The sequence below is a fragment of the Papilio polytes genome, unplaced genomic scaffold (genome assembly GCF_000836215.1).
Source record: "Papilio polytes unplaced genomic scaffold, Ppol_1.0 DF822289.1, whole genome shotgun sequence".
In the NCBI taxonomy this organism is placed as follows: domain Eukaryota; kingdom Metazoa; phylum Arthropoda; class Insecta; order Lepidoptera; family Papilionidae; genus Papilio; species Papilio polytes.
The window spans coordinates 1,191,111-1,210,093 of NW_013526915.1; the positions used below are offsets into that span (position 1 = coordinate 1,191,111).

The 18,983-nt window shown below is 33.7% G+C and overlaps 1 protein-coding gene across 1 annotated transcript in view; it reads left to right on the forward strand.

Moving 5' to 3' along the window:
- The window catches only part of LOC106106176 (protocadherin-15), a gene marked incomplete at its 3' end in the record, with an annotated part of 107,701 nt that overhangs the window by 34,876 nt on the left and 53,842 nt on the right, over positions 1-18,983 (forward strand). The window contains exon 2 of the mRNA XM_013286723.1: positions 8,192-8,237. The remainder of the gene's footprint in view (positions 1-8,191; positions 8,238-18,983) is intronic.

Here is an 18,983-nt window from a genome sequence, read left to right on the forward strand (position 1 = left end):
CGGTTTTGTAATTGTTCGAATAACCCTATATTGTAAGTCATAATATTCATATTTAAATTTACCAGGCTATGTATGGCTAGTCTATTGTGTGAATGAGGATATGCTTAAGAGAGTAATATCAGATTCGATGGCTGAAAGTATTACCTAAATCGATTCGAAATATTATTGTAACTAGCTTATATTCTTTCATGACAAACCTTTTTAAGAATTGACTCGTAAATGCCCATCATAAAAAAGAGAAAGTAAATTCTGCCGTTTATTTAAAGAACCAACATCAACAGGATATAATGGCGCAATGTATTTATTCTTTTTATTAACACATTTACACCAACGATATGAAATGTAAGTCAGTTTCCTTATTATTTTTACGCCTTATACCTGAATATAAAATGTTGTTTTTTCAATAGCCTCTGAATCTCGATTGATCCAAATTCCATTATCTGTTCACTTTCATCCTTTGCTTTCAGTTTTAAATTCTATCACCAATAACATAAAGTATTTTTTCTTTTAGAATTCTTAGAAGTATGTTTGGATATTATGTTAAAGTTCACATAAGGTTTATTCAAAGAGAGTAACTTCGCTTTACTTTCTCTCTCCTTCTATCCATTCTCATCTCCCTTACCTTGTCCTATTTCCGTAGGATCAGCGCGCCTGATTTTCGTCCTCCAAATAACTCTATGATCCGTCATCTCAGTCATCACTCACTTCTTGATCATGTCACCTTTCACGCAATCTATCTATCTCTTCCTAGATCTACCTTTACTGGTGTACCCTCCCACCTTCGTAATTATCTGTATCTCTCTCTCTCTTTGCATCAATTATCTGATGGATTCAGGTAAATTCAGTTGTATGCAGTACATTACCACCTGTGTTCTATCTGAGGAATGTTAAATGATTAGTATTCTTTGTTGAAGTAACGACATTACGAGGAAGCTATTAGAAAGATCTATCTTTTTGCTGGTTTATAACTGAGCCTCATAACAGTGGGTGGGTTCAGTTTTTGCTCTGTACGATTGTGGTGAGAATGCTCGTTATTAATACGTTGTAGAAACGGTTTTAGACTTTGTAATGTACGATTTATTATCGTCTTAGTATCTAACTGTATTATACTTTTTGTACTATGTTAAGGGAAACAGCTGTTTCATTTCTGTTAAGATGTGATCACAATCAACATTTTCTGGTATTTAATTGTTTGTGATATGACAGGACTTATTCGAGACTGTCTAGACTTCAGTAGACTTATTTTTACCCATCATAGTGCAGATTAATTCAATACTTAGAAAAGTATTCGTAAGTCTATTATAGTTAGTTTGTAAGGATAGTTTTGCAAATACATTGAACAGGATGATGTCCGTCTTGGTTCAGCGTCTAGGCCGGTAGTCTTCAATCACCGCGTCTGCACTGACACCGCATGTAGGAGACGGGCCACCCAACGGCTTCTAACAGTACTCAACGCTCCACTCTGGTTCAAGTTATAAACTTCTGAAATACCAATTATCAAAGCGGGAAGTTTATTATTTTTGAAGTGTTATAATTTGACGATAATATTTTCATACCATTTACGATAAGACAATTCAGAAATAATTCATTTTTTTTATTTAAGCAAAACTGCAATTGGCTTCTCTATTAATGGGACATTTCTCACATCTATGTGGTGGCTCGATCGTCGTTCCTCTTTTTTCTGACTCCAAACTGATTTAAAAACAAACGTCAAAAGATGAAATTGTACAAATATTAAAAAGAAAACATATCTAACCTCCTTATCCTACATTTCTAAGAAAAAACCTCTAACCTAGGAAACAAGACAAAAGGTAAAATTGTAATCTCTTGCTAATATTTTGTAATAGTTTCAAAAGCTGTTACTTGTGTTTTATGCACCTAAAGGTAATGTGCTCCAGTCATGCGATTGTAAATACACTCCTGTCTTAGGTATTCAAATAATTGTTGATAAATAAAATTGATTAGACTATTGCTTCTATTTCCCGTATATTAACTAGGAATGGAATACTGTTAGTGTATTTTACTCAGAACAATAATTCCTTTAACATTGCATTTATATTGATATTATAGTCCTAACAGTTAATAATTCAAAGGATATATAATAACCGTACTAAATTTCTCGATTAACGATAAACATTCCAGCTATCCAATTTACCACCCAGAGATGCGTTACAAATTAAAAGATGCATTACTTATCGCATAACTGGTTTTAATTGACGGTGAGCATTATTTAAGAGTATAGGATCTACTTTACTAGGCGCTACTATTGCCTTTCCAACCCGTTCCAGACGGTACTCATCTTTAAATGCTTCAATTTGCATATTTGAATCAACGTACGGCTTATTATTAGCTAACACACGGTCGTATAGTTAATCAGGCACTTCTACAAGTGATGCTTCCTGTTATCTTTAAGTTGTAGTGTTAATATATTTAAATAAAGGCTATTTGAATTTCATTTGTGTTTGTTTTCTCTTTATTGGTAATTGATTCAGCACGTCGTCTTTTGATTCACCGTAATCTTTTTCACATTGATTTTTAAAACAAGTTTCTTTTATACTGCATTTTGAAAATGTTGACGCATGTCAGTGAGCTAAAATTTTACTTTATAATCTGTTACGCAGTCCTTTACACAGCAGCCCTTGGACCGGTCTGGACGGGCCTAGTGCATTTCACGGAACGGAGCGGTGCGGCTAGTACGACGGATTTGTTGCGTTTGCAACACTCATTATTTACTTATATACGTTATTTATTACTGTCAAACTGCTCACAGCTTTATTGTCTATTCCCCGGTCATTTGTTAAATACTTGATGTATGATTAATGTGTTCCTTAATGGACTTTGGAATTGGCAAGCTTCATATTGTTCTTTACTAAATTGACTAGGAGTGGTATGGACTTTGTGGTTATGTTGGGTAATGTCAGATTCGTGATATTAGACCGTTACCTGAATGTGTATTTCACGAAGTTGAAAGTTTGATCCAATTATACCAAGAACATGATTTTGGTCAACCAATAATATTGTAACTATGATTACTTATTTGAATAGAATATTAATGTAACAAACAGACACAGGAGTTAACTAACAGAGTGTTTCTTTTTTTGTTGTTTTGTAGCATTGTTGTTTTGTGGCAAAGTATTAAGCGATTCATACCAAAACTTTGCACAATAAAGAAATTTTCTCTGGTATTAACAACAATAAGGCGCTATATTTATATGTTAATTCGAGTATTGTACCAGGTTCATTCCCCTTGCCAGATTTAAATAGACCGCCTAATACAACAACGATGCAAACAGTTTCTTCGTGTAATATATTCAGCTCAGATTCCAGCAATAGTTTAACATTCCGATGTATTTGTTATGTCTTGAATTAAACAGACTTAAATATTTGTCTACGTCTCCTCTATGTTCACTTGAAATGGAATTTCTGAAATGTTATTTTCGAATTCTATCAGCCTATTCTCGTATTCGTCTTTCATTTGTCATATTCATCGATATGACATTGAGGGATAAGATAATTTAAATATTGTATAAACATTTAAATATCTGTATCTTATTGAATCTGTAAAAGTTATTTCATAGCATCAATAATATATTCTATTCATGTATCAACCACAATTTTCACGGACCTTACTTTTAAAACTATAGTCAAAGGTACAGTTAATTAATTATTGAAAAATTAACAAACTATGAATTCAATCAAGATTATAACTAACAACATTATAAAACTTATTACCATGAGATTAAAACATCTGGCTGTTAATAATATAATGGCAGCCATCTTGATTTTGATAGCAATTAAAAAGTTAAGGCGCGGTTAAGAACGCCGGAGATGCGACCACGACCACGACGCGACGCGCTCGTCTGTGCCGATGACCCACAACAACTTTTTGTGCGTGTAACGGACCGGCACACTTGCTTTCTTATTGACAAACGTACTTAATGACTCCCATCTATGGGTTTTTGGCGTTCGTCATAAGTCACAACGCCGTTATTGTCTATGTTTTATCACTTTCTTTGTATGTCATATTAATGGAAATATAATGTTCTAAGAAAAGCATGTTATTTTGTTTGAACAGTAACATTTACTGCAAATTACAAAAAAATTTTTTGACTACCGGAGTTATCATGATCCCCAGCCTTATTTACAAAGTTTTATCATACTTATACTTGTATTATATGTTTTAATCTTGAATTTGACGTTTTTCTATTTCACAAAACCTCAAATTATAAATCAAATCGTGATATCAATTTGGACCACATTGCCAATCTATTTGGAGTACATTGACTTCGTTTTACGCAGTTTCCACGTTACAAGACCTACATGTGTCTAACCAAAAGTTTTCACGCAAGTCTACGAATTCCCCTTTCTCACGGTCTTTTACGTAATATGTTAACAATAAGAATTTAGAAGTTGTATACCTTGTACTTACCTGGTACTAGAGACATTATTTGGTCTCATAGATGATGCTAAGATATTTGTTACATTATTTTTGACTTTCAATCATTTTTTATCAAAATGTAATACAGTAGCACCTTTTTATAGTTTCTCGTTTAGATTCAAGTCGTTTTCCAATTTCTCCTATTTCAATATGACTAGATTTGTGTAACATTTAAGGTTTTTGTTTTACTCGATGTTGTCTGTGGTTATAAAATAACGAATAGTTTTCCTTCGATTTGTTATTGTCGCCTGTGTCTCAACACAAAATTACGCGACAAGCTCGAGTTGCGTACTATAGTGAGTTGACCACAGCAATTTAACACAAAACGTCGTAAGCGACAAATAAAGTCGTAAATCAAAATAATTTCCTTCGCTCGGGATATAATGTTCATTTTGCTCTCTTATCATATATTTTGTAACCGAACAGTAGCTGGTTAATGAAGTTGTTGTTTTATGTGTTAGGAATAGAGTGTCATTTTAAATGACTGCGTAGTTATCTAGATCTTAGATATCTGTGGGAACGAGACGCTCTGAAAACTACGGGCTCGGTTTACCGCAGAACACGGGGAAATGGTAGGGAATAAATACCTTTAATGGTTTTAGTTGAAGCATTGTTTCTATCATAGGAAGTGGTGCTGCTAATGTATTTTCTATCCGGGCTATTAATATTTATGGCACAACAATAATCTGATATTTGTGATCCAATAGCGCGATTCCTGATGTAGATCACAAGCGACGTTAACTGTTTGCTGAGATATTTTACTTTAGGATGATGTAAAATTTGAAGAGGAATGACGAGCGAACAAAAATTCGGTATCAATTTTATGTCTAAACATGGCGTCTTAATTAGAGAGAACGAATTACAGACGATAGAGAATTTAAAATCAAAGGTCTAGTTTCTTTGTGGCAATACAGCAAAATAAAGGTGAGAAATTCATACTCCAATTATATTCATATTTACTTTAATCAAGTTAACATTTGAATGAGAGCATTAATAACGCAATCGCGGTCGTGAGGTTGCGTTTACGTTTCCGAGCTTTGAAATTACGCGGCCACGAGCCTGTCTCACGTCACACATTCATCATGCGCATGCGCCTTCATTTGCTTCCTTCTCTCACACGAAGTTGCTCCACAAATAACACTTTGAATTAAATGTAATTAAACTATAACTCTCAGCCTTTAACATTTAGATTGTAGAAATATTCGTTCCGCTCAAGAAATTATTCTTCTAATATACCATTTGTTTTTATTTTTGTTATTTTTGTCTGATCTTTTATTGATGATAGAATTTAGTTTAGATGTGAGTATTTGAATTACTCTTCCCTCCGCTTTTACATACATTATTTTTATGGATTAAGGTGCCATATTCGTTTACTTGTAAGGAACTTTTTTTTTATCAAATCAATGTAAGGCTTGGGTTTGGAGCTACTGAGCTAAATTTGTTTATGCTAAAAATATTTGTGTATGTAAGCAATTGCTTTCAACATAGACAAGTTCATCCTTTTAAACACTAAACGAATTAGTGACGCGATTTGTCGCTCGAATTGAACGATTTTGCCACGGTGAAAATTTCCAAAGCACAGACAATGAGGCAAATGTGCGTGATCGAAACAACAAGTGAACTGTGACAGTTACGTAATAGATTTGGTGTTAACACTTTCATTGTCCTGACCGATTGGTTCCAGATGAAAGCGTTTTAGTGGCTTAGGATTTGCAATAAATTGCTAACGACAATTTTCCCGTGAGATTATGACATCTTGTTACGGAAGAGTGCTTAGCTAGTGGATATCATTTTTCTGTTACATTCTTTACCACATGTAGAATTATTCCGTATACCAACTTTATCTCATTTTTTTTAAAGTCATATGCTTTAAAACACAAATGTCTTCTCTATTCTCAACTCGGGTGTTTGATAGTTATTTTTCAATTTCTCAACAACGTTTTTCTATGAAAATAGACTATTGTGACTGGTTATTACATGATTTAATGTTTATTAGTTTGATTTAATATTATGACAAAATAAGATAGCGTTTGATAAATCGGCCGGATCTATTAAAAATTGAACGATCACTCAATGATAAATTATTTGCAGTTAAATTTAATTATTTCCTGCAAATAGCCTTCTCAGTCCCGTACGTTTAATGAATCTGTAGATTTATGTCTGCCTTTTAAAAGTCGTCACACAGACGAAGGACTAGGGCATCAGTCTATAGGTTCTCTAGTCGTTCTTTAGCAGTCGTTTATCAATCCAGTTATCTTACTTCAGTACACAGATTCATAAGAACAAGGACTGATAATGAATGTGTTTTACATGAAACAATTTTAAAGCTTAATTTGGCCGCTCACGTATGACATTGTTTGGCTTGAGTTTACTTCGGTCACGTAATTTGTGATCACGTTTCCACGATCGAGATGTCCATTGTGGTAGCTTTGTTGTTTCGCAATTATTTCTCTGTTTGTTGTTTTAATGCCGTTCTATCTCTGCAATAATTTATTGTTACTATTTTTTGTTAAGAACTTACTTACATCTTCAACTATTCTGAGAAAAGTAAAATGGAAATTTATATTTATTCAATGATTAATGCATGTCAACAGATCGTTTTGCGTCATTACTTTTTTTGTTAATATCAGCCTCGCATCCGTCCCTTGAAGTTTTTGCGGAAAGCCTTTTGCAAAACACATCGAGATGAACGTGAGGGTGCATACAAAAATACGGCATTTACATTCGAACGTTCCATTGACGTGTAGTGCCTTTGTATAGCTAATGATGTGATTCATAAAAAGACACGCACCGACAAAAGTGTCCGCATCGCGGCTCCGCAACAGATTGCATCGAAGCTTTTGCTCCGTATAAATTATTGTGGACTTGGCTAGCCGGCTAGGCGCGTTCTAATGCAAAAAGTCATTCCTCTTCCCATAGTAATCTAATGTACCCGTCTTGAGTTCAAATAGCTCGGCTCTGTATATTTCATTCGAATCGGATTCTCGCGAATACGTGGACTGCTATGATTTTATCCTTTCATACCTTTCATTGCTTGTACGGTGCGGTGATTGTTAGCGGAATTTATTGACGCTTTATTGCTATCGTTGCTATAAATTTTATAAGCATTGGTTTCTTGAGTCATCACAATACTGAACAGGTTACTTGTGACTTGATTTCCTGTTTTTATCAAGATTCTATTAGAAGAACAAGAGTGTCATAAAGGAAAATTATTTGATAATTCGTTGGAAAATTTGTATTAATATGATATTATTATACTCCAGAGTAAATGTAAATTATAGAAAGACGCGATATAAGTAAGACAGGATATGCGTAACTAATCCTAAACATGCCACTAATCCGGATTGAATCGACAAAAAATATAAGTACTGATATTAGAGCACTACATGTTTAAAATTATATTAAAAGTGTATTTAAATAAATGTTATATCTTATGAGGTGAGTTAAAGACTAAGAAGTAGATTTGGTAATGAATTCGATGAAAGCTGTGGCATGATTTTGAGTAGTAAATGGATTTTTTTTACTTACCGGCTGATTATAGTAAAAGTGTTAGTGTATAATAAAATGTACTTTTAAACGAAATCGTAAAATATGATCATATTAAATCAAGGAAAAGAGCGTGGGAGTGGAACTTACGGTAGCACTCTACAGTTATCTTAGTTATTTCTCTCTTGCATATCTCGTACAGAATTTCAATCGATACCAATTACTGGTAATTTACAATATTAACGTTAGACTATTTATTGTTTTCAGATTCCAAGATGGCGGTACGATTATGAGACAGAACAGCGACTTTTAGGTGAGTCTGGAATGTAAATTTGTTGTGCAAACATGTTCTAGAACATAATGGGCCCATTATGGCATTTAATCTACATGGATGAATGCCCTGTTGGGCAAAGATTAGGGTGTGCCGACGGCGGGCTCAAAGCTTGAGAAATTGTACCGCGACCCACGCTTCTTCGAGTGACAGAATTAATTCATTTGATTATATTGTCATGCTTTATGATGATTTATAGCCAGCTCCGGTTCCACATAAGGATATGTACGGAAATGAGCCTTTTGGTGCTCCCGATTGCTCCATTACCGACTTGTAATGAATTATGACAGCGGCAGGTATTGTCAGATTGCGATATTAAATCGCTTTTACTGTTTTGTATAATACGTGTGTTTGTCTTTGTTATTGAAATTAGGTAGTTTTGAACTTAACTAAGTGGAACAGCTAATGTCAAATCTATATGTCCGGATCATGGCTTGTTCTCTATTTGGTTTGGTTAAACGTCGTAAACACATAAACGCTTGCAAATTGGTATTGATGCCTGGAACAGTTCGTCCACTGTTATTTGTAGGTGTTACCAACGAGCCCGCGGGCTTTTGTTAGCGGTGTCTTGTTGCAAGCCTGTTGTATTTTATCAATAGTTTGCAACTCTTGAATTACAGATGTCGCGAGCGGACTGTAGACTTCACAATAGCGCAGTGTAAATTGCTTAGCAAGGGATTTGATAATGTTACACCATGAAAATATATGCTTCTGTTTGCAATCTAAAACAAACCAATCATAAAAGCTATGAAGATAGAAACCCGACTCCATTTTGTGTAAGAAAAATGGAGAAACAATAATAGCATAAATGTCTTTTGTATTGAAAAGGTCATTAATAGATTTCATCTAAGACTATGTCTAAATACCATACAATTAGTATACGATCTATTGAATCCTTTGCTTTTCGATAGGAACGAATTAATTAGTGCATCCACAATACACTGACTACATGTTGTCGTGTTAACATGTTGATACAAATCTAATTATAGTCGAACTTATCTCTTAAGCTGCTTACAATGTATAAAAAAATAAAACACAATTCAGCCGCGAAATCTGATTCAATGGACACTTTTTGCTTTACATCTATTCAAATGTCATAGTACAAATTATCTGATAGTAAGACATCTTCAATGTTAATTTGGTTTTAAATGAGTTAATTAATTCAAACGTGTGTATTAAAGTTGTTTCTGTCAAGTGGCCACAGAAGCAGAAGGACATTTTATAGATAGACATGGATGATGAGTGGCAGAAAAACTATTTTAATTTACAAGATGTTCTAATCGTATATTTTTAAGTCGTGTAATTAGAGTAACTTATCCGACACATTGTCGATTTCATAATGATATAAGGTAGAGGACATTTAAATATTTAGAAGTCTTTAGATATTTGGGTAAGTACTATTACATTTAGTATAGCTATCGTTCCATTTAACAATGTACTGTATTAGCTAAATTGTCTCATTGACTACCAAATCGATTCGGACCACACGTAGCGGAGCTCCGCACGCTACTCACAAATCGCATTAACTTAATCTCTCAGCAAACACGAAACGTTCACAGCTAATAAGGTATTTTACAACTAATGGTTAGTATAACAACTGTTACATTTTGAATTCTCGATTTTGCAAGCGACGGTCTGCTAGGCTAGGTTATGATATGATAAGCTTGACTACAGAAACCCTTATAAGTTTAGCTGTAATAATTGTGTACTTGCGTTGATGTTTCTACGTAGAATTAATTTCGCATCTTTTTCATTTCTTACTGCAAACTCATCTTTATGAACCTTGTCAGTTATCGTAGGTATTAACTAATCCGAAGTTACATTATTTACTTATTATTTTAATTCAACGCGCATATTAAAACTATCCAATTGTGTGTTATCATTTTCAGAGTTATGTCTAGTTAACGGTCCGACTGTGTCCCCGTTACTAAGTGATAATGCTTCTGTAACATTCTCGATTGCTCTACAGAACAGCAGCGAAGGGAAATTTATAATTGGAACTATAAATTCTATGTTGGAAATTGATTTCGTCAATGATTTGATATAGTAGCGTGTTAAAGTAACTAGGACTTTGTCGAATGTATAAAATGTTCTCTGTAGTAGTTGAGCTGGTTTCAAAAAGCGGAAGACAATAATCTTATTGTTTACTATAACAAGTTTATGTAGCAAACTAGACTGGCTACTGGTATATTTTACACGTCACTTATTCTTCACACTATAAGAAAGTCGAAAAATATAAATAAATGACTGTACCTTACTGGGATGAAACTTTATACCTGATTAGTTACGTAATATTCTGAGAGTAATGACATGCTAATAGTATTTGTTTCCATGTTTCGATGTTTAGTGGTTAGTGTTGGGAATATTCGGTGTTAGTTTGCACGGAGACAAAGGCGGTTGAGGTTACATTGCGGTGCAGTGATAGGAAATATACGACGGTTTCAATTTCCTTGCGTAAATTTGAGGTTTAAAATATCTTATACACTTTCAAATATCCTTAATATAAAATTTTGTTCAGGTCGGTTTCTTTGCATCCCATTGTTTTTAATTGTACTGTATTAAACATTATCGTGATGAAGAAAATCGATTTATAAAACTGATATAAAATTAATCGATTTAGTTAGAGAGTTACCACTAGTGAATGTTTGAGCCACGATTGTCGAAACACGATGACAGGCTCAGATATGACGAAATGGTTCGCGTGAATTCAGCGATCAGGCACGTGAGGAAACAAGCGATTGACATATTCGCATTTGTGCAACATTTATCGTCAGCATTTTTTTGTTTTTAAAGGCCATCATAAAGTAACAAATTTACCAAATGGCCTGTTGCATAAAATGAACTATAAAAGTATTGACCACTAGCTTTCGCCCGCGACTCCGTCTGCGTGGTATTTAAAAATACAAAAGTAAATAGCCTATGTGTCCTTCCAGACTATCTCCTACATCTATGCCAAATTTCATCGAGATCCGTTCAACCGTTTAGGCTACAAACTCTAACAGACATCCATCTAAACTTTTGCATTTATAGTATTAGTAAGAAGTAAGATTTTCTATCTTGAACATTAAGTTTTTGAATTTGTTAATAGCCTGCATAGGCAGTTGTTCCCTTTAAATAAATTTCCAATTCCATATGTTGATAAGGGACCTCCATTTTGATTTACATTCCTTAGTACGTTTTGACCTATAGAAAAGGCGTCAACTAAACTATAACACCGCAGAATTTGTTAAATTTTATTGCTATGGTAAAACTGGTTTCACATTTTACTGCTCTGGTTTAGTTTTACCAATTTATGTAGGAATTATTTATAAAATCTGACATCATTTCTTCTTTTTTTGTGTCAAATGCTTTAAATTTAAGCACAAAATACATTTCTTTCCTGTTTATTAGAAGTAATGTACCTTATACCTATTGCATCAATATCGTTAGCGCTATAAATTATTTCATTCTATGATGATAATGCCTCGATCATTGTTATTTGTCAATCATTCGATTCATTTGGACGGCATCTGTACAATTTTGTTTCTATAGCAGTAAATCCATTGTTCGATATCGCTAGCTTAACTATTCGTCTTTTGTTGTTTGCAATAATTTAATGTCCGTGTACCGCTACCATCAATTCAAGTCGACATCGTTCTATATCTTGACTTCCAGATTAACGGTCAGTCTATGCGTAATCAGTTTATCAAACCATTATAGGATTAATTTATATTCTTTAGATAGTGGTAGAACAATTGTTCAATAGACTTTTATTACTTTCAATTGTTTATTTTCTATTATATCTGATGACTGAAGTGATTTTAAGCTGTTAAATGTATACATGATAACATCAAAATTCAGAATGCTTTGTATATTGGTTCCTTGTTCTTATATTTGCAATGATGCTTAAAACGCAGTCTTACGAAATGTATGCGTTAATGCATGTAAATTTTTAAAGTAATGTATTCTTTTATAACAGTGATTGAAAATGTGCATATTCATTTCGTCCCAAATTCGGTTACCTGTTCAGTGAGCACGGATCACCGGTGTACGATGCCGGTGGGTTCGATGGCCGTTTTAGACGTGACGAGAACGTGCACGTCTTGTTTGTTTTGTTTGTGAAACATGAGTGATGGAAGGAAGGGGAGATGTTTTAACACGAATTGAGCAACTAAATTTACTTTTAAAGCGTCTTCGTGTTTGGTTTTCAATTATTGTAAAGAACTGTTTTAAAAATATTTTGCTGCTGTGCCTCTGAAGCCACTAGTAATACTGTAATTTTGTATAGTTTAATAATTACGTAATTATTAAGGATAGCTGTTCCCTTGCGACTTCATCCGCATAAAATTATGAAAATTTTATGTTATTGTTTACATGTGTCAAATTATCAATTGCAAATGTCAAAATGACATGACAAACCTTGGCAATCTTGTTTCCTTGATGTTGGCAGCAATTTATGGTCTCTTTCCCACATTAGGGTTTTTATCCAAAATATTTCCCACAAGATTTAATGGCCTGAAAATATATTGTCCAAAGCGTGACGTAAGTGTAGGGCTTTTTATAAAAAAAAGGATTATTCAAAAATATGCTGTAATTGCTGACATCTTAGGCAACAAAGAAGTGTGTGTTTACGTTTTATTATAACAGATTTCAATTTAAATATCTTAGTTTTGATGTTCTCTACCTATCATTTTATATAATATTAAGCTTGTTTGTACAAAGAATTTATGCTAGACTCTTCTTATCACATATCATCGAAAGTTGTTTATATTGCACAAGGGTACATTATGAGATGTGTTGATAAAATTGCTATGTATTAATTAAGTTAGACACCTAAGCTACTCGTATATCAAATCAGTATCATTAGTGTTCGATCGGTATAGGAGATTCCCTCGCGAGTCGATATCCTCCACTTTAAATTCCAATCGTGGCGATTGGTGATAAGCGATTCGAATAGATCCCGATAGTAATGTACCGTTCTAAGGACTATCGTTTAGTTATCGTTCACGTTTCGCTTCCAATGCCTCACTGTTATTACTGTAATTGTAGGAATAAGGATGTTAAGTATCATTCCTCTTAATAGATACATAACAATTACAATTTTAATTTACTTGGAAATTAAAGAACGTGGATAACAATTGAATCAAAATATAGTTTAGAGAGCAAAGCATCTACTGAATTTTGTATTGATCGATTTAAGATAATGTCTTTAAATGAGAATATTTTATTTATTTTGATAATCCTTACTCATTTTAAATCGAAGCCATCAAGTTGAAAGAAGAAAAGGATCTAAAAAAATACACAAATGACTGATGGACGCATGATTAGATGAGCGACTTGAAATGTAAAAAATAAAACCTTCAAAAATCTATCAGCATTAAACTAGTCGATGAGTACAGATTTATTACTTAAGAGTAAATAATAGATGAGTAGGAAACCAAATAACAGTCCATTGAGCGTCGTGAGTGTCAGAAATGGGTACAATTATATTTTGTAACGGTGGAGTTTATTTGGACGTGGTCTCGGAAATTGGCCCGCGTGAAATACCCGTTATTACTATTGGTGTAGTATGACGTCATAGTTTCGCATTCACTTAACGATAATAGTATTTAAAGGTGTCAATGAAAGCACTTTAACTGTTACCTTACCTGCATTTATTACTGTTTACCATTTTGCCAGCTCTTACAGGTCCCTTTTTTCTTTTGAATCCTTTTATCAGGTCTCATTTTGTATCAAGTTTTGTGTCTTAATATTTCATTCAACCTAAAATATACCATAAATATGGATTTTAGTTATCACGGCATGAAATTCTAAATAATCTGCTTATTCCGCTGTTGCTGTGACCCGTCTTAGCCTTCCTCACAAATTATTATATATTAGGTGATTTAGTTCACAAGTCAAAATTTAAACATTTAAAGGCAATAGTGTTGTTATGTTGGTCACAGGTAAATGTAAATTCTAATACATCTCACGCGTAAACAACGATGTCCTTGATCTTAAAAATATCAATGAAACGTTCGTTACATCACGATTTAGTCATTTGATATTGTTTTAATATTTAAATTCATATCGTTAAATTCTAAGAAAAACTTTAGTTATGAGTGTGGAAGTACACCGATAGAGATAAAGCTAGAAATGGATGGATTGCGTGAAAGGGGACATCAAGAAGGGAGTGATGACTGAGACGACGGATGGTAGATTTACTTGGTGGTTGAATACCTGCTACGCCATGCCTACAGGATTAGATTTAGTTGGAAGACGCTGATTATAGACCAATATGCAGTAACCGTTTTTATGTTATTATGAAAATTATTTGGAACCGATATGTTAGAAGAACAAGACTTTATAATGAAAGTTTCTTCAAACTTTTTCATCATTTATTTCGTTTTAAGTAAAGTAAATTGTATAACTTTTTAGCGGTAATTTGTCGTCGTTTTCTTTATCAATTAATTGTATTAAATGAATATAGCGTGAGCTGGTAACTCGATGATAAATCATTTTGCGATTTCAGCACATAACTGTAACAATTTTAATCACGATTCTGCGATTGCGTCAATTAACTCTGAACAGTGGCATTGTCTTATTCAATAACGTTCATTATAATTGTCGGCGATTATAGATCTTACCGTATATGGTTTGCGGGAATAAGTTATTTATTAGCATAAATTATTTTAAAATACTGTTTCTGCTCGCGACTTCATCCGCGTGAAATTAATAAATAGTAAAAAATATTCCTCATATGTTACTGAGTGATGTCGTAGCCTAATGGTGAAAGAATTTTTAAGATTGGCCCAGCAGTTTTTAAATCATTTCAATATACAAAAATACAAATCTTACCTCTTTATAACAGTAGAATAGAAGTGTAGAATTAATGGGTAATCGTCGAGGAAATTATTGTTTCTTGTTACACGACTTCCATGAGATATGATCTTTATAATCTATTTTATTCTTGCACTCGGTTCTTTCTTCTATCTCCTTCTGTCTCTAGCTCTTGTCTTTCTATTATAAGTATATTTATTATGCATAAAAGAACTCCAATACAGATAAGAGAGGTAGATGACCTGACAAAGTTTTGCGCTTGTAAGCAATCGTAAAGACCTTTGTAAATCGGACTTAGCCGTCAGTGTGTAATGTGTACATGTGTAATAGTGTACACATATGTAATGTGTGTACAAATGTACCGCTGGCGTGCACTTAACATCATGTTACACGTTATGTGGGTCGCGTTGCTCGGACAGCACGCGTTCGGTTACAACAGTCTTACGGCGGTAACGTTCGCTTTTGCGGTCGCCGTGTGAATGAGTGTTTATGAATTAAGATATACTCGGGACAGTCCTGGTTTTAACTTTCACGTAATCCTGTTTCTATTATATAGTTATAATAGAAACGCTTATACATCTTCAATTAACTCTTCTCCTGAACAACGAATTGCTTTTGGTTTAATATTTTTATTCCTATATTTATTGTAAGCAATCGATTTGAAAAATAAAACTCTCGTGTTGATCTATAATGAGATTGCTTAAAAAAAATGTGATAGCTCAAACAAGCTGAAGCATTATGTTATATATGCACATATTGGCGACTATGTTCCGTAACACGTTTAGTCAAAACAAACTATGACTTTATTTAAAGAATGTCCATATTAACAATTAATTTATGGTCCCCCTTTAAATGTATATGTAAAATCGAATCTTATCCTAGCAGAGATATCGTGTTGCATTTTGCATATCGGACAGGAGGATCGGAGCGCGGGGTTAATCACAAATCTAATGAATCAATTTGCGATTTGATATGCACTCCTGGTGGCCGCTAGAGGTCTCTAGCGGAGCCTGCGCATACATGGTGCGCAATCTGATCTCAGTGACCACTGTCAATTCGCTATATTTAATTGGTACAGTTATTTATTGCAATACTAATGAAATAATTGTTACGCATAACTTAATAATTATCTAGCCAGATTTTGAAGTAAGCGCGATAACGCTTTGTACAAAGTTAATTGAGAAATAGAATCATTGCCACACAAGTTAGTAAACTACTATTGTCTATACTTTTATAAAACTGTAGAAAAATATCTGAATGTCACATTTATTTAATCCTTAACTACATTATCCGCGACTTCTTCCGCTGTGAAAATAAAAACCTAGTCTATGTTACGCATTGATAATGTAGCTTTTTAATGGTGTTAGAATTTTTAAAATCTGCCCAGTAGTTTTTGAGTTATTTCCATACATACAAAAATGTAAATCTTTATAGTACTAGTATAGAAATACCACGAGAGTTAGTATCACGCTTTACTGTCACCGTCCAAACAAATTACGTGCATAAAATCACACCTTTCAGTTCCGTGCTGTGAATTAATATAATAACATTTAAAGGTTTACGTCCAGTTTCGTGGTACGGGACTTTATGCTAATACAGTCTCTGTTCTGTCTTGGAATGGTGTTAGTTCGGACACGACAGTAGCTAACATAGATATTCCAGTTTGTATCTAGCTGGATTTATTTTAATTATGCATTGTTATTTTTAGGCAAGACTGGAAATTTCTGCAAAAAAATGTATAATTATCTACAATTATAGAGTAATTAAAGTGATTATTTATTTCCTTTTATTCATGTTGTTTTTCTTGTACATCTCACACTTTTTTTCATAATTAAAATCTTTACGTCCATAATAGTTTAAAGAATTTTACTCCCTATTTGAAAGTGGTGAAATTGTACCAATTTTCATATTATTTTTTAGTAGACTAAAAAGCTATAATAAGTAAAATATCTGTACGTAGTATATAGCGTTGTGTTTGTCCACACATAAATGTAGAGCTTTCTGTTCGAAAGAAACGTAGCATCCTTTTTCTTGCAACTTTGTTTCTGTTGTTAAAGTAATGGGAAATGCGTTGCCTTCGTCAAAGCATTGTTGCTTTGAAATCCTTTGTATGTGGCGGAGAAAATGGTATACCTAAAGATGGGAATATTCTTTTGTGTCCTTTACAACGAAATGAAAGGCGAAGCAAGAGTAAGTGTAGTACATAAGATGCTCCGTACTCTAAAACATTCATAAACGATACTTCCAAACGACATAGGAGAACTCAATCTCACAGAAATGTTAAAACAGAAGTTATCATACTTCATCGAAATATTTCACAAACAAATGAATTGTTATGACGAGACATCGGCAGTTGTTATAACTTTAAAATAATTGCCTTTCTGTAAACTTAGATAAAATTCCTCTATTTTGTTTCGACACAATATCATATGTATATTTTAAAATCAAGTCTATAATAGCTTCGACATTCCTGAAATTGACAAGTCGCTCCGTGATCCAAAGCAACCTTTGTCCTTCATTTTCGAACAATCGAGTGTACATCGTGTACCTTATTGTAAACAAATAAGGATTGTTATTGAATGATTTGTAATTATTTGTATTGGAGTATTTTACGATAGTGTCTGCGCACGTCTTTCTTAGAGAACCGTTGGCATTCGAGACCCCGCTCGGAAGATATTTGCTAGTTTAAAATAGGACTTAGCGTTTGCGCCGCCTACGTTGTGTAGGGGTCTATAAGTCGTGGTTCGTTATAAAGAGCGTCTGAACGGCAGGTGGCCCCACACCCCCGGGTGGAGCTGGTCGGATTTGTATCAGTAACTGGGAACGATGTCGCTATTTATTAGGCGGTAATTGTTGATATATTGTTATGAGCTTTTGTTTAAATTAATTGTTCCGACCATCGTTTTCCGACTTCCCTTTAACCTGGAGCTAAATGTGTTTTATGATTTAGTTACACCGGTTTAAACTTTGATTTATTTATTTAAACTTCATGTTGAAATATTTTATTGCTTTAAAATAAGATAGATAGACATGTATTTAAAGTTTTGTTAAAGAATTGTAAAGCCAAGTTTTCTTTACATTTGAGAGTTTGTACTCAAACTCCATCTGACTCGATCCGGCGAACACCTTTGACAGAACTATTGCACAATTTTTGTGTGATTGTCGATTGTTTCGCAGTTCATTCAACCGTTTAGTCGCATCACTAAAAATCAATTAGTGCGCGCACCTCCATGTAGCCACATAGGAATTTTACCAAGACTAAACAGTTCCTCTTATAGCGCGCTCTTATAGTGGCAATTAACTAGTCGTTGAAGTGCGAGTGTCCATGTTGCAAGAATAAAATAAACAGAGCACTGTCAAACGGTTCTTTTACTATAGCAGTTTATTTAGGTTTATCGTAGTACTTATTTATAGAGGAACAATCGGCTCACTTTGCGGAACACTTTACGATCTCATTTGTCTTCGTGTTAGGAACAGGTTCGAATCGATGCATTTGTTTTGTATTGCTAAATAATCTAACTTTATTGCGTATTTATTAGAGTCTTGGTCGAGTGTAGGCGTGGCTACTTCTCACAGTGTAGGAAGCTTGTTCTGACTTCTTCTAATTTAATATGATGATTTTGTAGCCCGTTCTTTGTATTCTATTTTATGTCTTTAATTACATTTATGTTACAAAAATAGTAATTTTAGATAGGGAGATTGATTATATAATTAGAAGATACCTTAGAGGAACGTCTAGATTCATATGCTATAGTTAAATAATCAAATGTTGTAAACATTATTGACATAATTATTGCTAAGTAGGTTCACGTCGCTTACGCGCATACGTCAACATTGTATGTAATAAGGCATTTAAATGCGGAACGCGTGTTTTACGCACTCTCGTATCTTGTTCTTGTTTGCAACTCCGTTACATAATTTCGACGCTGA